At 55.5% G+C, this 23,574-nt stretch overlaps 1 protein-coding gene and 1 long non-coding RNA gene across 2 annotated transcripts in view; one reads left to right on the top strand and one right to left on the bottom strand.

Annotated features, from left to right (window-relative positions):
• The window catches only part of RAMP1 (receptor activity modifying protein 1), a 48,018-nt gene that overhangs the window by 17,768 nt on the left and 6,676 nt on the right, over positions 1–23,574 (top strand). The gene's annotated exons all lie outside the window — the stretch shown is intronic.
• LOC105866421 (uncharacterized) lies at positions 5,045–9,126 on the bottom strand. Its single transcript, XR_012920661.1, has 2 exons — positions 8,951–9,126; positions 5,045–5,310 (listed from the first exon to the last, which is right to left on the bottom strand). It is a non-coding gene; the product is annotated as an uncharacterized LOC105866421 (long non-coding RNA).

A 23,574-nucleotide genomic window follows, 5' to 3' on the forward strand; every position in this document is an offset into this window, starting at 1 on the left:
GGTGGATGCCAGCTTTCAGGTGCCATCTCGGCTCTGCCAACGTACCATGGGCCTGGAAAAGTCCATTTGCATGGACACGCCAAGCCTGGTGCTCGGGCCGAGGGCAGCCTTTCCAGCATCTCCTGGAATAGTAGGGGTCTGGGGTCCAGGGTGGACAGGCTGTGCAAGTGATTGGGTGGAAGGAGAAAGGAAGAAGGTCGTGGAGAGATCACAGGGGACTCCAAAGGCGAGAGCCACCGGGGCCAGAGCCCCACGCTCCTGCTGCCTGAGGTCATAGCCGTCCTGGGGCCTGGGCTGGGCCTGCAGGTGGCTCTGCATGTGGCAGAGGGAAGCCTCCGGGCTCTCCGAAACCAGAGGAGGTCTAGTTTTTCACCAGCTTTGTGTCAGAGGGAACTTATTTCCCACAAGTGACACAGACAAACGTGAGCCAGGCTTTTGCAGGATGTGCCCACAGGAGCGAGTGGGGAGTATTGGGACGTTCCGTCCCAGCCCCTCCCTGGGCGCTGGCCTGGCGGGTTTGCCTCCTGCATCAAAGCCGATGGAGGACCTCGTGAGCCCGCCTCACTGAGGACACTGGATGGAAGTATCAGATTATTTTAAAAGGACTTCTCAGCCAGGCACAGTGGCTCACACCTGTAATCCTAGCATTCTGGGAGGCCGAGGCGGGAGGATCGCTCAAGGTCAGGAGTTCAAAACCAGCCTGAGCAAGAGCAAGACCCCATCTCTACTAAAAATAGAAAAGAAATTAATTGGCCAACTAAAAATATATAGAAAAAATTAGCTGGGCATGGTGGCGCATGCCTGTAGTCCCAGCTACTTGGGAGGCTGAGGCAGAAGGATCACTTGATCACTTGAGTCTGAGGTTGCTATGAGCTAGGCTGACACCACGGCACTCTACCCTGGGCAACAGAGTGAGACTCTGTCTCAAAAGAAAACAAAATAAAAATAAAAGGACTTCTCGTCACCACTGTGTGTCATTGCTCAAGATAAAAATTTCCCCAATGAAAGCAAAGGGCTGATGAGAACATTCGGGCCGCAGCCCAACCAGAGGGCAGTGGGCGTTCTCGAGTGGCCTGCCTTGGGCCGCGGGCTCGCTTTGCCTTTGCATTTTCAGGGTCTGTGGTGGGTAAAGCTTGGCCTGTGACCACAGCTGCCCGGTGCAGGTCTGCATCAGGTCTGCAGCCCCAGCAGCCCCCACCATGACCGAGCCCCCCCACTCTGCCTCCTGTCCTTTTGATTCGCTACCTGGTCAGATGGTTGTGAGCATGGCTCGGGGCTTGTTCCCCAGCCCCTTCTCCAGTGCTCGGGTGTCTGGGACCCAGCTCAGCTAGGCCACCACTGCCAGGCCGTCATCGCATGAGACCGCAGCCTGGCTTGCTGACGGAGACAGAGCACAGGGCAGCCCACTACTTGGGACTGTCGTCTAACTCGGGAAGGTGTAGGGGACGTGGACAATGTGTCAGAGGAACTCCCACGTCCAGAAACCTTCCTGTGGGTGCTGGGGCAGGGGAGGGAGGGCAGCGGGGAGTGGGGGAGGGGGTCCCCAGCACGCCTGGACTCGGTACAGAGGACTGGTTTTAAGAGGCCACACGTTGGATTTCCCACCCAGGCAAGAAATGCTGGGGACGCCTCTGCCCGTCCCCTTCCTGTACAGCTTCAGGGTCTGAGGCATCACGTGGGCAGGGGGAAGACGTCCGCGGCGGGAGGTGTGGGGACAGGGATAGCGTTGACGGTTGCCGTGCCGGTCATGGGCGCTGAGCAGGCCGCAGGGAAGCCACACTCACCCTCATGCCAGTCGGGCATCTCCCTCCCTCTGCCCTAAAGCCTCCGGGTTTGCAAACGCTGCCTGCGCGGCCTCAGCTCCCAAGAGCTTCAGTGCACAGCCCCGGATCCCAGGGCCTCGGGGTCGCAGCCCCTGTGCTGGGCGAGGAGGGGGCCCTGGCCTGGGGAGCCGCCCCATGATGGGGAAGGGGTCCAGGCCCCGGGGAGGGGCGCAGCCCAGCGTGTTAACTGAAGGACACAGGACAAGCGTTCAGAGCCCGGCGACGGCGCTGTTGCTCAGAACCCGAGCACGGGGTGTGACGCCTGGTTCCAGGGGACAGGGCCAGGCGCTGACCCACCAGGGCCGCCCCTGGGCCTACACGTCTCCAGCTTCACTGCCGGGACAATGCGCTTCCTTTGTGTGTCCCTGTGAAGAGTCAAGGCAGGAAATTCTTCAGAACTCAGCAACCTCCCAACAGCTGCTTTTGTTTTGAATTGCAACAGGAACTGAGAGGGAGGCATCTTCTTAAATCACGAGAGCCCTTCAGGCCAGCGGGGCGTGTCCTCCTCCCCGCAGTTCCTGCTGAGCACTCGTGGCCCATCTCGCCAAGGTCTCGGGACCAGACGTTGCCAGAGCCCTGCTCACAGCGTGGCCCCTGTCCCGAGGCCTGGCATGGGGGCCCGGCCTGAGTCCCTCCCGCACAGCCGGAAGCTTCCAGGGCAGGGCGGGGCTGCCTTCAGTACCTCGGGGCTTGTCCATCAAGGCATCTGCCCCGGAACCTGCGCTGTGCCCGCAAGCCTTTGGGTCCATCTGTGCTTGGCCGGGGGGCTGCGGTGCTGACCTGCCCAGGTGTGCTGAGGGGAGGGTGCGGGTCCTCAGAGAAGGCTGGCCCTAGCCTGGACCACGCAGGTGCCTGGCACAGCCAGGCCTCGGAGGATGGGAGGGCAGGTGCTGCCCCAGCTGAGGCAGGCCACCTCGGGTCTGCACGGGGCACAGAGCCACGTTTTACGGGGGAAGACCTGGCACAGATGCCCACTCCCCCCCCCCCCCACCTGGGTAGGGGGAGCCTTCCGGGTGTGTCCAGAGTATATGCGCGGAAGTCTGCCAACCTGGACCTCTTAGGCCTTCAGGGTGACTGCCAGCCCAGTGGGGAGGTGGAAGGAGCAGGAAGAGGCCCAGGGACCTGAGTCCTCCCAGATGCCAGGCCAGGCCACGGCCTAACGGGGGGGGGGGGGGGGCGGGGGGGGGAATATGCCAAGAAAACCCTCCAGCTCTCCCAGTGACCCCAGGCTGGTTCTGCTGAGGACATCGCCCCTGCCACCAGCACGGGCATCAGCTGGGTTGCTCCGTCCCCACGGGAAGGGGTTACAGACACTGCTCTACAGTGGCTGGGGCAGGGGACACCCTCTGAGGCCCTTCCCAGAGCCTGCGCAGCTGTTCCGTTTACCTTCAGTCGGGTCCCAGGTGCGTGGGCGTGGCGGGGCCGGGAGCACCTTTTGTGGCTGGGTTTCGGCACGGGGCCTCAGACACCACCCCGGGGAGCAGGCGCCTGAGTGCTGAGCCAGGCGATCGCCCAACAGCTCTGTCCGCAGCACCGAGCCGGGGGTTTCAGGCGGGTGGCTGCTGAGGGCCCTGGGCTGCTGGGGGGCTGCGTCTAGCGGCCAACAGCAGAGGGGCGGGCCGTTGTCGGGGCAGGTGGGGTGGGCCGCTGGCCCAGGCCCCCCGCGTGTCCTCAGCCCCCTTTCCTCCAGTGCGCCGAGCCTCTGGCCCTGGGCGGGAGTGCGGATGGAGAGACGCCGCCCCAGCCTCGGTGGTGACTCAGCGTGGAGCGTGGCCTGAGCCACGGTGCCGTCTCTTCCCACCCGGTGACGGACTGCCACGTTTCACGTCCTCCCCAGCCTGGGGATGAAGTCAGGCCCGCATGTCAGCATGGACGAGGTCAGAAATGGGCGACACTAGCAGATCCCGCCGTGAGCGGAAGGGCAGGCGGGTGGGCCGTGTCCCGCCGACGGGGCCTCCCCCGTGACACCTGCTGCGGCCGTGCGGGCTGTGCACACAGGAGTGGCTGTGCTGGGCCACGGGCCAGGCTTGCTCACACCGGGCCTCGCCTGTCATAGGCAGCCTCCCGGGGCCGGCCACGTGGAGGGGCGGGGCAGGTGCACGGTGGGAAGGATGATGACAGTGTGCTCGGTGGGCAACACCTGGGCGGCGGGGCGGGGGATGGTAGCAGGCGTCCCTTCCTAACTCTGACCTTCACCCCACCCCCAGGCCCGGTTAGCCACTTCCCAGGATCCATCCATCCATCATCCAGTTGGTGGACATCTCCCGGGCACGGGCTAGAACAGGGACGTTCTGGGTCCCCTGTCGGGGGTCCCCAGGGAGCAGTGGTTCAGCGTGGCAGCTGGCCTTCCCCGTGCGTATTTCGACAACACTGGGCATCTGTGGGACTCGGCCTTAGGTCTGAGTCTCCTCTTCTCCCAGCTTCCTGTCTCAGTCAAAAAAAGGAGAAGCCACCCTCACTGCCAAGGGCCAGGTGCAGGCAGGAAGGCCATGTGATTGAGCCTCAATTGTAATTCTGCTTATGGAGCCATTTTTAGGTTTCTCTTATTATAAGCTAAGTGATGGCACTGTCAGAATTTGTGTACATATGCCCCCTTTCTGACTAATTTCTCTGCTAAAAATTCCTGGGAGAAATCATTATTGCACGTGGGCTTGCTGCAGCGTGTGCTGTGAACATTCATGGTTCTCGATAGGTTTTGCCCAGTTGCTCTTCTGCAGAACATTACTAAGTCTACCAGCAACTCATGAGAATACGTACTTCCTCATAGGTTCATGGGTAGTGAGTTTGTAGAGATTTCACTGTTATCAAAACCACAAGGGGGGCCAGGCACGGTGGCTCACCCCTGCAATCCTAGCACTCTGGGAGGCCGAGGATGGAGGATGGCTCAAGGTCAGGAGTTCAAAACCAGCCTGAGCAAGAGCGAGACCTTGTCTCTACTACAAATAGAAAGAAATTAATTGGCCAACTAAAAATATATAGAAAAAATTAGACATGGTGGCACATGCCTGTAGTCCTGGCTACTCGGGAGGCTGAGGCAGGAGGATCGTTTGAGCTCAGGAGTCTGAGGTTGCTGTGAGCTAGGCTGATACCACGGCACCCTAGCCGGGCAACAGAGTGAGACTCTGTCTCAAAAAAAAAAAAAAAACAAACACAAGGGGATTTTAGCCGAGGTCCAGCTTTGCTCGTAGCACAAAGATCCAGTTATTGAGACAAGGAGGATTGCCAAGGAAAAAAGGAATTTTTTAATGACAGACACCTTGTCAGGAACAGCTGCCTCCAGTCCGTCTCCAGGACTCACGGGGATCAGAGACGGGGCGCAGCGTGCCCTGGGGAGGCCGTGCTGGGACTAGCAGGGGCCACGTGCTTGGGGAGGCCGTGGGATGGTGAGTCTTGGCATCAGGAGGTCTGTCCAGGGCCTCGAGAATCTCAGCCCTTTGGCAGAAAACCCCCCATTCCTGGGAAGTATCTCAGATGGTCAAGTAGATGGCTAAGGAAGAGGATTATAAAAACATAGGGATTATTAAAATTTGTTCGTGGGGTGAGTGTCTTTACTTTTGCAGGTTTTAATGCAGTTTTCTCTTTGGTTTTAATGTGCACGTCTTTGGCTATTAGGAAGGTTGACCCAGGGCCCTACAGTTACTTGCAATCTGTTTTTTCTCAAGTGTACAAATTACCTCACCGTGACCTTTCCTGTTTGTCCTTTGAGTCATTGGATTTTTGTGTGTGTTTTTTTCCTAAGACTTTATTTTTTAGAGTAGTTTTAGGTTCTTAGCAAAATTGAGAGAGGAGGTCCAGAGATTCGTCACATGTCCAGATATTTTAAAGCTTCCTTTATTTGTCATTATGTTCTAAGTGTTTTCTTGTTTCATTTGCGCTTATTTTGGTGGCGATGATTTTCCGTGTGTCAGTTAATCGGCTGCCACGGAGCCTGGGCTCCCCAGAGGTCTGTACCCGCTTCACTCGGTCCTCTCTGTTCCACGAGCTCTGAGCCACACGGCCACAGTATTCTCTGTTTCTTTGTAGTTTTGTGTTTTGTAATATTTATCTTAACGTAGTATGTGGACATAAATTATTAAAATTTATTTCCTTCCCACCTCAATCATCCTGACATAATTCAATAAATAGTTTTCTACCTCCATTGTCTAACACACAATGCCTCCTTGTATGCATCAGAGTCTGTTCCAGTTAAGTTTTGCTTATATTTTGGAGTCATACTACACCATTTTAATCACTGTGGCTTTATAGTGTCTTCTGCGATTTAGAAGGCCCCTCTGCATGGTTCATTGGCATTCTGTTATACACTGTTTTGCTTTCTTTGATACATTTTTCTCCCTATTTTGCCAAAAGAATTTAGGAATCATTTTGCCAGATTCCATAAAAAGCCATTGGGATTCTGACTGAGATGACAACGTTGATAAGCCGTGATTTTCAATCCGTCAGCTTGGGAATCCCTGCGATGGATTTAAGAGTCCTTGGGCAGGGCTGGGGGTGGGGGTGGGGGTGGGGGCACAGGGTGGGCCTCGGGGTCCTCAGGGTTGTCAGCCAGACTGCTCTGATGGGTTGTTGTCACCTTGTTACTGGAAACTGCTTTTGAGCAATTAGTAGAGAAACCATCAGAGTCTATTCTGACCCAAGTATGAGGACCATGGCCCAGAGCCACACCAAGAAGCCTTGAGCAAGTGGACTTGCTGTGGCCGGGTTACATTTCAAGGAGACAGGAATTACACGTAAAGTCATAGATCAGCACATGAAAGGTGTGCATTGGTTTGGCCCCAAAAGGCAGGACATCTCCAATTGAAGGGCTTATAGGTTACAGGTGGTTTTAAAGATTCTTTGATTTATGATTAGTCAAAGAAATGAAGCTTGGAATGTTTTCAGTAAAGGAAGTCTGCTAATCAGAGACAAAAGACAAGTCACCCAACATAGACTCACGAGATCTGTCGGACAAACTGAGGACCTGCAGGTGTGGTTTCAGCTTTGTCTTGCATGGCCTTCGGCCCGGCAGAGAGTGACAAAGGACATCTCCAAGAAGGGAGGGGGCATGACGAGGCCTGTGTGACCCCCCTGGTCATGCAGCAACTCAGCTTTAGGGTATTTCTGGGGTCCCCTTGGCCAAGAGGGGGTCCACTCAATCAGCTGGGGGGGGGCTTAAGATTTTATTTTAGTTCGCACAACCAGTAATGTTACCTTGTTTTGTTATTTAGCTCTTTCATGCGTCTCTGAATTTGTTTTGTGTACTTGATAATGAAAGTATTAGGTTCTTCAATTATAATCATTCTTTTATCATTTCTACTTTATTTTTCTAGCAGGTATATACATATACAGTTTGCTCTATCTTTAGAGCATTTAGATTCAATGTAATTACGCTGCTATCAACCATGCCTCTTATTATGTCCTCCTTATCACATTTAATAGTTTTTGCTTTGGATGATGTTTTACTTCATGTTAACATTGAAACCCCAAAATTTCACTACTCAAATTTTACTGGTAACTCTTTTAGTCCTCGTATGCATGTCTGTTTTAGTTGTCTCTCTTGCAAACATCTTATTGCTGGATTTTTTTTTTTATCTGGAGAGTGACAGCCTTTTAACAAAGGCAGTTGTATTTGTCCTTTGATTCAGTCTTCAGGCACCCACTTTTTTGTCATCTTGATTTTTATCTTTCTATGCCGATTATTTTTCTTTTCTCCCTATTGTTGAGACCCTATGTGTTTTTTCTTTTAAATGGGATTGAAATATTGGCAAGCTGTTTTTCACTCAACCAGCAGTGAAACGTGAAACAATGTTCTTATTTCGGTATTTATTTCCTTACATTGTCAAGCCGCACACCTTGTCCTCCGCCTGTGAAGAAACAAGAAACTCAGGGTTTGGGGCTTCTTTCTCTCCATCTCTGTGTCTTTCTATCTCTCATTGATTGCAATTAATGTTCTTCCTTTCTGTCCTGTATTTATTGGGGTTTTTCTTTTTCACACTGTGTGTTTTTCTGACAGTTGCACTATTTGCATACTTTTATCGGTAATAACCCTTGCTCTGATAGGGTTCTTGTTGACTTATCTTTGCAAATAGAGCAAATTAACAAATAGAGAATTTGTTCATTTAAGTGTGCTTTATTTTTTAACATCATCGTTCCCTTTTACATGTATCTTTTAAATTCAGGAGATTGTTTGAGGCAGATCCTAGAAATAAGCCTTGTGATTAATATATTCTCAGAATTCAAAAACGTCTAAAGAGCTTTCTGCTGCCTTTGTACAGGAGTGACAGCTTGGCAGGATAATAGGTCTGCAAGGAACAACCTCGTTCTCTGAAGTTCCCGCAGCTGTTGTTCCTTCGTCTCTGGGTGTTTATTATGTCATCGGAGGTGGCAGAAGTGGTTTTGATTTATGTGTATTTTTAAAATATGACACCTCCTTTCTGGTGTGGTTGCTGCCGTGTTCCTTTTAGTTTAAAATTCTTGCAAGAACGTTCTTGGATGGTGGCTTCATTAAACTCGTGGGGGCTTTCTCGTGCACTGCGGTTCCCACCCGGGACTTTCATAGGACGGGCGTTCTCATCGCTCTGTTAGCTCAGGATGCGGAACCTGCTCCTCCAGCGCCCCCCCCAGCGCCTTGGCCCTCGCTGGGATTCCATGCGCTAGTTCAGTCCTTTGTCCCCACCGCTAGTCGCTAGTCGTTACGTCTTCTTTCTGGATACATTTTTCCAGTTACTGTGCTTTTATTCTCCACAGTACAATTTCTGCCTTTTACTCTATTTAAAGCAGTTCCTAATTAGGATATTGCCATTGATACTAATTATAGTGCAATAGGTTAAAGTTTGCTTTATCCCCAAACCTAATGGGCATACTAACCAAGCTCTTTCTGGGAGGCCAGACTCCAGCCACTGTGGGGTGGGGGGGCGGCCTGAGAGGAAGCAGGGGCAGGGCCACCTGTGGAGGGCCCTGTGGGCCGCTCTCAGGCCACGTGTCCTCAGACCCTGGGCAGCCAGGACCACCAGGGAATGTCTCCGTCAGGCAGCACCAGGGCCTGAATCCCCCTCCCCAGCTGGACCTGGGTGGGGGCTGGGACCCCCATGCCAGCCCTCCCTCCCAGAAGCCAGGTGTGTCTGGGCTCTGCGGGTCCCCACCACACTTACTTCTCAGTGTCCTTGTCCTCCCAGTGCACTGGGGCTGCTCCGAGGCTCGTGTCCACCATGGCTTTTGAATTAGGGAGAAGCCCCCGTGGATAGCTGGAAGCTTCTCCCTTGCTGGGGTGACTGCGGCTTCCCGTTGTGCGGCAGCACACCCAGCAACGAAACAGATGGACACGTGTTTGCGGGAGACGGGACAGTGTTGCCAGCCCGGGGAAACAGGCGGCCTGTTGCCGCTGCTATTTGGTCGCAGTTCTCCTTTAACAGGTCAGGTGAGGGCGCCGTGTGGCCTCCAGGACCCAGATGCTTGATTCGGCCCAGCAGCTGTCGCCGAGGACCCAGCAGGACAGGACCTTCTCCCCCTGGAGTCACAGCCCCCAGCACCGTGGCCTCTGGGAGCCCCAACCCTCCCTTGGGGTCACCCCCAAGGTGGGGATTGAAGGTAGGGTCCACACCTCCAGCTGCAACCCAGTGTCAGGGCCGCTGACCTTTGACCACTCCCTGCTCTCCAGCCCAGCCCTGCACCCTCCGCTGTGCCCACCCTCCAGCCAGGCCTCAGCCAGGCGCAGGGGGGACCCTCCAGTGAGCGGGCTTCACCCCAAGCCAAGGTCGGGGTTCCTGCAGGGACAGTGGACACCAGCGGGGCTTCTGCCTCAGTTTCCTGGTTGTCGCTCCAGGCCCTTGGCAGCTCCTATTCCACGTCCCAACCTCGGGTGGTGTCCGGGCTGCCTGGCTGGGTTTACAGCTGGCTTGGGCCAGACTGTGACGTCTTCATGTCTCCCCCACATCAGCCCGGAGTACGGCTCATCTGACAGTACAAGCGGGGCCGTCTGCGTCTCTGGCAGCTTGTTCTGTGCCAGGCCCCGTGACAAGTCCTGCACGTGAATGGTCTCATCTGGGGGTGGGATTCAGTGGCTCTGTTGAGGGTTCTGTGCCAGGCCCCGTGACAAGTCCTGCACGTGAATGGTCTCATCTGGGGGTGGGATTCAGTGGCTGTGTTGAGGGCTCTGTGCCAGGCCCCGTGACAAGTCCTGCACGTGAATGGTCTCATCTGGGGGTGGGTTTCAGTGGCTGTGTTGAGGGTTCTGTGCCAGGCCCCGTGACAAGCTCTGCACGTGAATGGTCTCATCTGGGGGTGGGTTTCAGTGGCTCTGTTGAGGGTTCTGTGCCAGGCCCCGTGACAAGTCCTGCACGTGAATGGTCTCATCTGGGGGTGGGATTCAGTGGCTGTGTTGAGGGTTCTGTGCCAGGCCCCGTGACAAGTCCTGCACGTGAATGGTCTCATCTGAGGGTGGGATTCAGTGGCTCTGTTGAGGGCTCTGTGCCAGGCCCCGTGACAAGTCCTGCACGTGAATGGTCTCATCTGGGGGTGGGATTCAGTGGCTCTGTTGAGGGTTCTGTGCCAGGCCCCGTGACAAGTCCTGCACGTGAATGGTCTCATCTGGGGGTGGGATTCAGTGGCTGTGTTGAGGGTTCTGTGCCAGGCCCCGTGACAAGTCCTGCACGTGAATGGTCTCATCTGAGGGTGGGATTCAGTGGCTCTGTTGAGGGTTCTGTGCCAGGCCCCGTGACAAGTCCTGCACGTGAATGGTCTCATCTGGGGGTGGGATTCAGTGGCTGTGTTGAGGGTTCTGTGCCAGGCCCCGTGACAAGTCCTGCACGTGAATGGTCTCATCTGAGGGTGGGTTTCAGTGGCTGTGTTGAGGGTTCTGTGCCAGGCCCCGTGACAAGTCCTGCACGTGAATGGTCTCATCTGGGGGTGGGATTCAGTGGCTCTGTTGAGGGTTCTGTGCCAGGCCCCGTGACAAGTCCTGCACGTGAATGGTCTCATCTGAGGGTGGGATTCAGTGGCTCTGTTGAGGGCTCTGTGCCAGGCCCCGTGACAAGCTCTGCACGTGAATGGTCTCATCTGGGGGTGGGATTCAGTGGCTGTGTTGAGGGCTCTGTGCCAGGCCCCGTGACAAGCTCTGCACATGAATGGTCTCATCTGGGGGTGGGTTTCAGTGGCTCTGTTGAGGGCTCTGTGCCAGGCCCCGTGACAAGTCCTGCATGTGAATGGTCTCATCTGGGGGTGGGTTTCAGTGGCTCTGTTGAGGGTTCTGTGCCAGGCCCCGTGACAAGCTCTGCACGTGAATGGTCTCATCTGGGGGTGGGTTTCAGTGGCTCTGTTGAGGGTTCTGTGCCAGGCCCCGTGACAAGTCCTGCACGTGAATGGTCTCATCTGGGGGTGGGATTCAGTGGCTGTGTTGAGGGTTCTGTGCCAGGCCCCGTGACAAGTCCTGCACGTGAATGGTCTCATCTGGGGGTGGGATTCAGTGGCTCTGTTGAGGGTTCTGTGCCAGGCCCCGTGACAAGTCCTGCACGTGAATGGTCTCATCTGGGGGTGGGATTCAGTGGCTGTGTTGAGGGTTCTGTGCCAGGCCCCGTGACAAGTCCTGCACGTGAATGGTCTCATCTGGGGGTGGGTTTCAGTGGCTGTGTTGAGGGTTCTGTGCCAGGCCCCGTGACAAGTCCTGCACGTGAATGGTCTCATCTGGGGGTGGGTTTCAGTGGCTCTGTTGAGGCAGGAGGGAACCAGGGTCCACGCATTGCCCACCCGCTCGGGGCTTTCGTGCAGAGGCAGGTGGGCAAGAGTGAGACACTCACGCCAGTGACGTGAGGGGTCCTGGGGAGGGTGTGGAGGGCCCCATCGGAGGACGGTGGTGTGGTGGTCCCCAGGGGGTTCTCATCACACCCTTGCCGTGTGCCAGGGACCACCATACCCATGTTAAGGCTGAAAACCCCAAGGCTCAGTGACTAGTGACAAAGTCCCTCCTATAGTGAATACTCAATTGTGTGGAATGTTCCAGACTCTTCCCTTCTGCCACACCCAGTGCTGCCCCTGAGCTGGGATTGGGGCAGCCTGGACAGACGTAGCCAGTTGCTGGGACTTGTGGGGGGGCTGGCCCAGCAGGAACAGCCCTGCAGGGTCCCCGTGGAGCCCAGGGGGACCGGTGGCATCAGAGAGGCAGTGCACTCCTTGGCACGGCACGGCTTGGAGGGCAGAGTGTGCTTTGGGCCCCTCCAGCCGCCAGCGTGGCTTCAAGGATAAGGATAGCGTCCCCAGGGTGTCAGCATCCAAATATAGCATCCCAGCTGTCATGCCTGATTCCGGGGCTTGGACACGTGTCACACCCATGTCCCCATGAGGTGGGAGCCCTGGGGCCCAGCAGGCCTGGGTGCAGTCCCAGCCCCACCACACATAGCTGTGCAGCCAGGCCTGGGGATCCCCACGGGGGTCCCCAAGATCTGAAAGTTGCCTCGAGGCCGCAGGGCTCACGTGAGCCCAGCCCACTGTCCGCTGTGTTCTCAGACCCTGGGGGCCAGGATCGCTCAGGCTCAGGGCACCCCCCTGCCCGGGCCCCGATACTGGCGCCCACACAGGGCGGTCTGTGACTTCGCCTGGGACCCCAGCTGAATTTTAAAACTGTTTCATCTGGCAGCCCCGGGAGCCGCGTCCCTGCCCGGGCCTGTCCTCAGAGGAGGCTTTATGCCGCACGGCGGGGCCTCCGTGGGGGCCGGGCTTGGCAGCCCCCGCGCTGAGTCTGGTGCCAGCGCCGGCTGCACGGAGCCAGGGATGGGATTAGAAACCTCTCCTTCCTCCCAGCCTTGGCAGAGGCGCCAGATTCCTCCCAGCAGGAGCTGTGGAAGGGGGGGACAAGGTCCTCAGGATGCCCCCTTCCTGGGAGCAACTTCCCGGGGGGTCAGGGGAAGCAGCGGCCTCAGTGGAGGCCAAGCTGGCCCACGTCAGTCCCTGGGCATGTCCCAGTCTGCACGGCCACCTCGGGCCTCCCAGCCACCCCAGCAGGCTGCCTTGTCTGTGCGGGGTGCTCCTTCCCACGAAGGTGGGTCTTAGGGTTTTCTCGGACCTCTGAACAGCAGACGGGCCGGGCCCTGAACCCTCTTGCGGGTGTGATCTGTTGTCCTCAGGGGACACAGCCAGCCACGGGGGCGTGTGGGCCATCTGCCCCAGCCTCAGCGGTCCCCATTTCACTGGACACCCCTATGGAGCACACTCTTAGTCATGGGGTATCCATCAGTTGCTGGGGGCGCACTGGGCCTGACCTCTCCCCAGGGCCAGCGTGCATCTGCCGGCCAGCCTGGGCCTCCCCCGCCCCTCTGTGGCCCTGGGTCCCGAGGGTATGACCCCCCCAGGGTGCAGGGAGGCCCCTCGCTTCTCCCTGAGGCGCCCCCTGCTCCCCCAGCGGTGCTTCTCCGCAGGCGGGCCCAGCCGAGGAAGCCTGCGCTGGGCAAGGACTCGCAAGACCCCTGCCGCCCTCCCAGGAACGGGCAGAGGTTACAGCCTCAATTCTGAACGCACAGACCGCAGACCGTGCTTCTGAGAGGCGTGGGGGTGCCTGGGGGCCCCAAGGCAGCCCAGGCTCACGGGGCCGGTGACCACAGCCACCCCGCTCCAGCCCCAGGCTTGGGAGCAGGGCCCAGGACAGCGTCCTCCAGTGGCACTGGAGGCTCAGGCCCATCAGCCTCATGGTCGTCCCTGTCATCTACTGAGCCCTGCTGTGCGCTTGCAGGAGGGGCGCCAGGCTCCAGCAGGGCACAGCGTGGGCCTCCCTGGCCTCCTGGAGGCCATCGTCCGGGGAGGGAGGCGGCAGCACACAGGCGGCTGCCGTCAGACAAGAGGGACAGGGTCGGGACGCAAGGACTGAGTCGGAGTAAGCACGTCCAAAGGCCCGAGGCTGGTTGCACGGCGCTGGGGCACGGGGCTGGGGACTGCCAGACCAGGCCCCCAGGAGCGGGCAGCAGACTGGGGGTGTCAAGAGAAGAGCAGTGCTTCCGCCCCACCAGCCTCTCCCACGGCCCCGCTGCGACAGCCGCTGCCCCCCAGCAAGGACCCGAGAGGCAGGTCGTCCCAGCGGGGGAGAGACGGGGCACACGCCAGGCCGAGAGTCCCTCCGGCGTCCAGGGCTGCGGTCAGCCCTGGGGCGGACACGTGCTCGAGGCGCGGCGCCGGTGGGAGCGTGGGGTGCTCCTGCGCTGGGAGTCGGGGCGCTCCCCCGGCAGCCTTTCCCACGCCGGCCTGGGCCCAGAAGCCTGCTGCAAAGTTTCCTTTCCGGCATGTTCCGGGCTGGGAGACGCAGGCTCCCTTCAGGCCAGGAAAGGAAGAGACTGACAGGGCCTAAGACAGGGGAGGGGGCCGAAGCCAGGGCCCCAGCGGGCGGTGAGGGGAGCAGCGGCGCGGAGGAGGCCTGGAGGCCTGGTGCCACGTCTGCTTTCCGTGCAAGGCGCGGGGAGGGCCGGCGCCCTCCCGGGTCACCAGTCACCAGCGCGAGCCTGCCGTTTAGTACTAGCGGGTTCCCACGGGCCTGGAGCGTGGCGGGGGGAATCCTTTGCTGCCTCCTACGCAGCAGTGAAAACACTGGCCCGTTTCCATGCCTCTTCCTCGTTACCTTGAACCCTCCCGAGGTTCTTTCTTCTGTGCTTTGTTCATATTTTTCCTTCTCCTAAAAGAGAGAGGCCTTTGTCCTCCTTGCCCAGCAAGCAGCGCCGGTCGGTGGTCGGGGAAATGCAATATTTGGCAGGTAACCAAGGTGTGGGGCGGACTCGCCCTCCGAGACTCGGCAGGTGTCTCGGGAAGCCGGCGGTGGCGCTTTTGTTGTTTATTGACCAGGAGTCTCAGTGGAAACCTTGGTGACGCACGCTCTGCTGGGACATTCCTTGGAGTGCTCCCTGGGAAAACATTTTTGCTGAGATGTCGGAAGTCCCAGTTGTACGACGTAGGCAGATAACCCTATTAGGATCCTGGCAAAGTGTTCATTTGCACGCAGCGGTGACACTCATGCCAGCGATGACATTCCTGGCTGAGCCGTGCAGTAGGCCATGAGCCTGGGCATCCCTGGGCCAGCTCGGATGTGTGAGGGCTCCCCCAGTTTGACTGGGTTCTCTGTGACCCTCCTGGTGTGGGGGCATCTGTGCAGTGTCCGCCGTCCCCTCACTCCTGCCGAGCACAGGGGTGCGGGGCCGCTGCTCCGTGTGCGTGCCGGGTGCGCACGGCGGGCTCGGCCCCTCGGGCCCAGTGCCTGTTCCCAGGATGGTGACGGGGTGCTGCAGCGAAGTGTTGTCAATCAGTCAACAAGTCTTCCTTATACATTCCCCCAGCGCGGAGAGAAACAAAAGATGCCGTGTTTCTCCTGCCTACAGCAGCGCTGGGCAGACACTGCGGGAAGCCGGCCTCACCGGCCCACGCCGCAGCCCAGGCTCCGCAGGGACGAGCCGGCCCGCCTGCTGCTCCCTGCCTGGCGCCCGGCCAGCCCAGCGTGGCTCTGAACACAGGGGAAGTAGCGGTGCGTGGCCAGACTCTCCCTGCCCTGGCTGGGTCCCTCCGTGACTATTTATAGACTCCTGGACGGAAACCACAAGGGAGAAGACAGACCTGACCGCCTAAACCTGAGCGACACCTTTCCTGACTGTCATGAGGTGCCTCCAGGGTCCCCGAGATACATGTGAGGCTCATGATTGAACTGAGAGAGAGAGAGGTTTTTATCACATTAAGAAAAGAGCCTCTGCGCGGTTTTCAAGATTGTGGTGGTTGCTTTCTTTTTTAAGTCAGAAATGAATGTTGAATCAAATGCCGCCTCAGCATGTGTTGAAATGATGTTTTTTTTCCTTTGGCGTGTGGAAGTGTGATGCTGTCATAACAGATTTAAAGCATTGCTGAAATCAGCCGCCTTTAGGGCGTTCTATACAGCTAGATGAGACTCGCTGGCGATTTTATAGACTCTTCTGGGTATGTTTATAAGTGGAAGTGAAGGGCACCTGTTCCCTCCATGGGTGCATGCCCCAGGCACATGGCACGCCTTTGGGTTTGGGACCGGAGTTTGTTAACTTGTTTGCATGAACTGGGAAGCTTGACGTCTTTTTCTGTGATCTTAAGAATTTGGAAGAACTGCTTGGATCTAATACCTTTTGGGGCAGTAATTCTTTAATAACATTTTCCTTTTTTTTTTCCTCAGATTTTCTACTTTTTAGGTCAATACTTGATAGTATATAATTTCCCCCAAAGTATCCCAATTCATCAAGGATTTTCCAATTTTCAACACACTTTTTTTTACATGTTAATAATCTCTTATACTTTTTCTAGTATTCTCCTCTCTGTGGTTTTGTATATTGGTGTTTTCTCTGCTTTTTTTCTAGATTATATTATCCAGAAATGTGTCTATTTCATTGTAGCTATTTTTTCTAAAGAATCATCCATTGGCCAGGCATGGTGGTTCACACCTATAATCCTGGCATTTGGGGAAGCCAAGGTGGGGAGTATCGCCCAGGAGTTCAAGACCAGCCTGGGCAACAACATATCAAGACCCTTTCTCTACAAAAAATAAGAAAGACTTGGCAGGCATAGTGGTGCTGACCTGTAGACCCAGCTATTTGGGAGGCTGAGGCAGGAGGATCCTTTGAGCCCAGGAGTTAAAGGTTACAGTGAGGTACGATTGGGCACTGTACTCCAGCCTGTGCAACAGTGTGACCTTGTCTCTTAAAAAAAAAAATCAGCAATTGAACTTATCCATTTTATTGTTTTCAATATGTCAACAAATATTCATTTTTCATGATTACTGATGAACTTAAATTTTTTGCCTGTTGGAAAGGTTCATTTTGTTCTTTTTAACACATTGACTGCCACACTAGAAAAAAGTATTTTTTCCCTGGGGCCACAGTGTTTTATTAAGACAAAACAATCCTTTCTAATTTGTTATTTTTTATGGTTTTCTGTACATGAGTAATACACAATGCAGTCCATGTGTTTAGAATGAAACTGTCAGTATTAATTGCAACAATAAGAATATCAATAAGTAAGATTTTCAGGAACCAGCTGCAGGTTTTGCTCACAAGGCCCAGGGCTCAAAGCTAGCCTGAGTTAAATACAACTCACATTGCAGTCAGTGTGTTAATGTGTTAAAAATGTCTTGATTTGGTACTTATTTATTTTTATTTCCTTTTGCTTAATTTACAAGTATGAATTTTTCTCGGAATTCAGTTTTGGCCCTATTCCACTAATTTTTACATGTAATATGGCCGTTATTTTCTTAACAGCCTGTAATTGAATTCTTAAATTCTTGTGTGACTCCAAAATGACTTAAATGATCTTTCATTTATGGAGATTCCATCCTTTTTCTTACTGATTTTTAGTTTTTAATATTATAGTCAAAGAATACTGACTTACGATTTCTAGTCTGGGAATTTGCTGGCTTTTCCTTTACAGCCTCATGTGGACCCAGGGACTTCTGAAAAGATTGTTGCTTCTCTGTAGAAAAGAACCTTCATCGTATAGTCTCCGAGCCAAGTTTATTCATTTTATTTTTGATAATCATTTTGTACCACTTCTTATCTGCCTCACCTTGAGCGGCATGTCCACATGAAGCCACTGTCAACTCTGTCTCGTCTTCCTCGCCCTGCCGTGTCGCGGTGCTGTGCTGAGCCTCTCGGTGCCCGTGTCCGTTTGCCACAGTTGCTGTCTTTGCAGCCGGACGCTGCCATGCCTGCTGGGAAGGCTGCCTCCACGCACCTGCCCGCCTCTCCCGGGCACGCCGGGCCCGCTCTCTTCCTTTAGCTTGTGTTTCACTTTGCCCTTGAGGTGACTGCTCTGGACGGCGTATGTGGGACCTTTTCTTCTTGGTTTCCCTGCCCAGATGGGATTTACTGTCTAATTGTTGAGACCAACAGTGAGTGAATAGTCACATGAATAAAGTACAGGTACAAAGTAAGACACACCTGAGAAGGAAAACCCCACTTTACTAGGGGAGCCAAGCATGATTAGAGCGTCAAGAAAGGCCTTTCTGAGGAAGTGACATTTAAATGAGGGATGAGCAGAGGCTGGCCCTGGGATGGTGGGGTTGAGAGCTTTCCAGGTAGAAAGAACAGGACGTGCAAAGGGCCTGAGGCAGAAACACTGGCCAGTGTGGCTCCAGTGTGGCTAATGAGAGGGAGGGGTCCAGCCGACCGTGGAGAGGTGGGGTCAGAGCAAGGCTTTAGACTCCAGCACCACAGGTGCGAGGAGGAGCACTGGCCCCTGATGGTGTGGAGCACGGAGGAGCGGGGTGGGCAGTGGGGGTAGGGCGGCCCCAGGGTGAGGGCTGTGGCCTGGAGCAGTGGTCCCCAACCTTTTTGGCACCAGTTTCATGGAAGACAGCTTTTCCACGGACGAGGGAGTGGGGCACGGGGATGGTTTCAGGATGCTTCAAGCCCGTGACATTTCCTGTGCGATCACACCTCTCTGCTGATGGTCACCTGTATTTGCAGCCCCCACCTCCGATCACCAGGCGTTAGATCCTCATAGGAGTGCGCAACCTACATCCCTCCTATGTGCAGTTTCCAGTAGGGTCCGGGCTCCTGTGGGAATCTAATGCCGCTGATCCGACAGGAGGCGGGGATGCCAGGACGGGAGCGGCTGTAAACGCAGACAAAGTTTCTGTATGGCCGGTTCCTAACAGGCCACGGACACGGTCTTCAGCCTGGTCGGGGACACAAGTCTCGAGGGCCCTTGGCGGGCTGAGCCTGGTGCAGAGAATCCGGGAGGGGCCTGGCAGCTGCTCCGGACTTGGGGTGCGGGAGGCCAGGCCCCCCTACGCCCAGTGGGAAAAGTGGGAGCCGGTGTGTTGTGAGCTGCAGCAACCGATCGGGAGTCACTCGCCTCCCCGGGCACCGCGATGCCGGGGTGGGGGGCCTTGGGGAGGGGAGCCCCTGACCACCAGGAATGGGCCAGGGCTTCAGATGGGGGCGTCATGGTGTCAGACGTCTCAGCCCCGGCCCGGGGAAGGAGCATTGCGGGTGACCATGACGCTGGTGAGGCTGCTCTGGGCCAGGAGGGGCTGGGGGGCTCCGTGGGCATGCAGGCTGCGGGCCGGGGCGGGCGGGGGGGGGGGGGGGGGGGAGGGGAGGAGGAGGAAGAGATGGGGAGGCCGTGGTCCCCGTGGAGGGGGCGCCATCTGGTGGCCTGGGCCGGAGCGGGCTGGGCGAGGAAGTGGGAAGGGGGTCCCACCGCGCATACCTCACTTGCCACCCTCGCCCCGACCCCGGGAATTCCGCATCCAATCCCTGCCACCGCCATCAGGATCCACATTTCGCGCCCCGGGGCCACCAAGACCGTAGAGGCCCGACGCCCTGTCCCCTCTCGGGGAGCGGACCAGGCGGCTGGGGTCCCACGTGCGTCACCACTCGGCGCCCTGCTGCCCAGCCCTGCCCGTCTGAGTCCTGGTCCCAGGCCGGAGCTGTCGCTCAAAGGAGGCACAGCGGCCGCAGATGCAGACACATTGACCTGTGGGCCACTTTCCTAAAATAAGCTATTTAATGTGCTGATAAAAATAACGTATGCTCACTGTAGAAAACTTGGAAAATCTGAAAAAAAGCCGAGATGAGAGAATAAAAGTCCTTCAAATCGGTGTCGTTCCAGCGCTCACAGCCTGTTAGCGTTCCGGTGTTGTCCTCCACGCGGGCCGCTTGACACTGGGCCGCTCTGTGGAACCTGGCCGGACCTGCCGCTGCCTTTGTTCGACTCTAGAACACATTCCCTGCATCTTAAACGTTCTTCCCATATACGACTTTAACAGCTGCACAGCAGAGCCCCTTGACGACAGTCTCTGTCGCAACTGCCCCGTCACAGCGTGTGCAGGTTTCATAACTGTAAATCTGCAGCGGACCCTTCTTCCATCGCTGTTGTCTGCGTTTCACATCATTAACTTGGGGCAATTCCCAAAAATGGAAATATCCGGTCAGAGGGTGTCCGTGATTCTGAAGTTGTTGGGACACACTGCCAAATGGCTGTTCGTACCAACTAATCATCCATGACGTGAGTGCCTGCCCCATTTCCCCGCGCCTTCCCCAGCAGCGAGGAGTATTCTCATTTTTAAGACAAGTGCCGTTGGGATGTTTGATCTTTTCTTTTTTATTAGTGAGGTCAGAAATTTTGTGCAGATGCTTATTAGCATTTCCAAAAGAAACGTTTGGCAAACGCCCCATGGGTGTCCCTCCCTGTCTTGAGGCCACCACACGGGTCCCTATCTGAATACCCCCTTGCCAGTCTGGCTCTTTGGCAGGCTCCTCTGCCAGCCTTGCGGTGGGTCACCTGCTCTGACTGCCAGGAGGCCAGGGGGTGGCACCCCTCCCCACCCGGAGGTGGGGAAACTGCTGGCAGCCACCAGGCTCTGAATGAACCACCCGGGGTGGCGGAGGCAGACCCAGGTGCGGATGGACTGAACCGAAATCCAACAGTGCTTCCTTTCTGAGCATTCAGACACGTGTTGCCTCGTCAATTTTTGCTTGAGTTTATGGATTAAAAATTTATATCTTATGAGCCACACACTAGTTGTCGGGGAAGAGGCAGTGAGAAAACTTCCACGGAGTGGTACCTACTATGAGTTGGGTCCTCTGCCTCTTTTTTTTTTGAGCCAGTCTCACTTTGTTGCCCAGGCTAGAGTGAGTGCTGTGGCATCAGCCTAGCTCACAGCAACCTCCAACTCCTGGGCTCAAGCAATCCTCCTGCCTCAGCCTCCCGAGTAGCTGGGACTACAGGCATGCGCCACCATGCCTGGCTAATTTTTTGTATATATATTTTTTTAGTTGGTCAATTAATTTCTTTCTATTTTTAGTAGAGACGAGGTCTCGCTCAGGCTGGTTTTGAACTCCTCACCTCGAGCAATCTGCCTGCCTCGGCCTCCCAGGATGCTAGGATTACAGGCGTGAGCCACCACGCCTGGCCTTTCTCTGCCTCTTTTAATTTGGCCCACCCTGTCCCCTGTCGGGCGACTGCCTGTCTCTGCACTTTAACGTGAGGAGACCAGGGCTGGAACAGGGGAGACGGGGTCTGCAGAGTAAGCCGTGGAGCTGAGGTTAGAGCCAGGTCCGTGGAGTGCCAGGGCCCAGGCTCAGATACTTCATATTAGGGCTGGTTGGGGGGACAGCCGCAACCACAGGGTGTCCCCAGAGCAGACGACTCACTGTGGGCGTCAGGGGGCATACTTTCTCGCCAGCAAGTAAGCAACCGTGCATCACAGTGCCCGGAGCCTTGACTTGGGAGCCAGATGCTTTGGAAACTCCCACCATGGTATTCCGGAACATTCCAAGTAAAGTTCGCTTACGGTCCCAGAATAGAAAGTCCTAGCCAAAAAAGGATAATTATTCAGTGACATGAGAACGGCAACTTCAGAGAGGTCAAGCCAGAGTATTTTTACGACTATTTAGGGGCCAGAGTATTTTTACGACTGTTTTGGGTCCTTCGGTCAGCACTAGTGCGTTTGTGCAGAAGAATGTTTGCAGTCCCCGGGGAGCTCTTTTATCACATTCCTGCTGACGGAGCTCACGGCATTTATTGAAAGTTTCAGCTGTCACTTCTGTATAAATAAGCAGGATGAAGTGGGCAGCCGAGTGCACACTGGAGATATTTTTAGACGTGAGTGGCTTTTCAGTCTAGAAGCCTGTCGCATCAAGGAGAGGGCGCCGGTCCCAGAACGGCCCCCGCACGCTCAGCCCCGGCGCGGGGTCTGTGGTCACGCGGCTTCCCGAGCCCAGGGCTCCTTCCTGCCCCAGTTGGCCAGAGATGGCAACGGCTCCTTGTATAGACATCCCAGCTCCACCCCTCGGCCCACAGAGGATGGGGGACAATGTTCAGGAGCACCTGTCGCTGGGTCCGCGGAGCTCCAGAAACTGCCCGTGAGTCTGGTGGGTCCCAGGGTCTGAGGTCAGGAAGCCGATGCCCCCTCGAACCCGTGTCCGCTGCCGTGTGGCCCAGCGGTTGGTCAGCAACAGCTGAGAAGGCTGGACTTGGCTTTTCAACGACAACACCTAACGCACGTTGCACTCACCGTGCGCCAGCCACTGGGTAGGCGCTGATTTGTACTTCCTCACGATGAGACCAGCCTGCACGGCTTCCTGCAGCTTTCTCCACCTCCCTTTTCTCCTTGCAGCCTGAGTCCTGCTCACCCGGAGAGGCCACGCATCTGGGTGCCAGCGAGCGGTGGGGATGTCTCCCACACCCTCTGCCTCCCGGCCCGAGCCTCATCCACTTGGCCCTTGCATGGGCTGAGGGAGACCCCGTGCACTTGGCAGTGACCCAGGGGGCAGCCAGGCAGGAAATACAGTGACTGTGTAGTAGGACCTGGGGTAGAGGGGCCCCCACTTTTTCTATGCAGCCTCTTAGAACCCCCTGAGGGCCTCCTCACACTTGATGTGTGGCCTCCGCCCCATTTATTCACATTCTAGATTAAAAATAAGAAAAAGCGCCTTTTAATTATCTTCACTTTTACTATTTCTGGAGCTCGTCATTTCTTTGTGTGGCTCCAAAATTCTTTCTGGTATATTCTTTTGACTGAAGAACTTTCTTGAACATTCCCTGTGGCACAGGTGTGCCGGCAGTGAATTCTCTCGGCTTCTTTTTTTTTCTGAAAGGGTTCTTATTTCAACCTCATGTTTGAAAGGTAGTTTTGCTGGGCATATAATTCTGGGCTGACCAGAGTGTGTCCCCCCACGCTGCCCTCCAGCACTTTAGAGATGTCGCCTGCCGTCTCCCGCCTGCCCGGTCTCCGGGAAGAAGTCTGCTGTAACTCCTGTCACTGCTCCTCAGTGTGTGTCTTTGTTCTCCGAAGGACTTGGAGATTTTTCTTTGTTTTTTGGTAGTTTGGCTTTGATATGTCTACAGGGTTATTTGTTGTTGCTGTTGCCTTGTTTCTTGTCCTGTTTGGGGTTCTTTGAGATTCCTGGATTTGCAATTATGATACCTTTCATTTTTTTCTGGAAAATCTCAGCCATTGTCTTTTCAAATATTTCTTCAGCTCCATTCCTTCTCCCCCTTCTGGGACTCGAATAGTGAGTTGGAGTCAATGCCATTTATAATGTTATTCTGCACAATCTTAGGTGTTCTGTTGTGGTTCTTCCCCACTTTTCTTTCTTTCTGTGTTTCAGTTTGAGTGATTTCTACTGGCCTTTCTTCACTCTTTCCTCAGTTGTCATGTCTGCTGAGCCCATCAAAGCAGTTCTTTCTGATTCCGTGGTTTTTTTCTGGTAAGTGTCCTTGTGTGTTTGACCTAGAGTTTGCATTTCTCTGCTGAAACTCTCCGTCTGCTCTTGCATATTGTCTGCCTTTCCCACCAGACCCTTTATCATACAAACCACTTTAAGTTCCCTGCTGATGGTTACATCTAGGTCATCTCTGAGTCTTATTCTACTGGTCGTTTTGCCTCTTGGCAATGGGTTGGTTGGCTTTTGTTGCATTTAAACAGAACATAATTTTTCGTTGAATGTGTAGGACAGAAGAGATCGAGATAAATAGTATTTACATTGGGAAATGAGTAAGCCTCTTCTGTTCTGTCAGGCTGTCAGCGTGGGGTTTGAGTCAATCTTGTCAAGAACGGAGATGGGTTTGGGACTTCTTGTTGCTATGGTTGCCTTCAGTGCAGCACAGGCCTCCAGTACCGCTAGCAGTGGGCTGCCATCGCCTTGTGCTCAGAGCGGGGGCCGGGGCTCTGGAGGATGCTCCCCAGCGTGGTGCCCCGCCCTCAGCTGTCCGCCGTCCCTTGCCTGCCTGTGCCGCAGCCTGGGTCTCTCCCTACCTTCTCCCAGCGGCAGTTGGCTGCTGCTTGTTATTC

The sequence above is a fragment of the Microcebus murinus genome, chromosome 8 (genome assembly GCF_040939455.1).
Source record: "Microcebus murinus isolate Inina chromosome 8, M.murinus_Inina_mat1.0, whole genome shotgun sequence".
In the NCBI taxonomy this organism is placed as follows: domain Eukaryota; kingdom Metazoa; phylum Chordata; class Mammalia; order Primates; family Cheirogaleidae; genus Microcebus; species Microcebus murinus.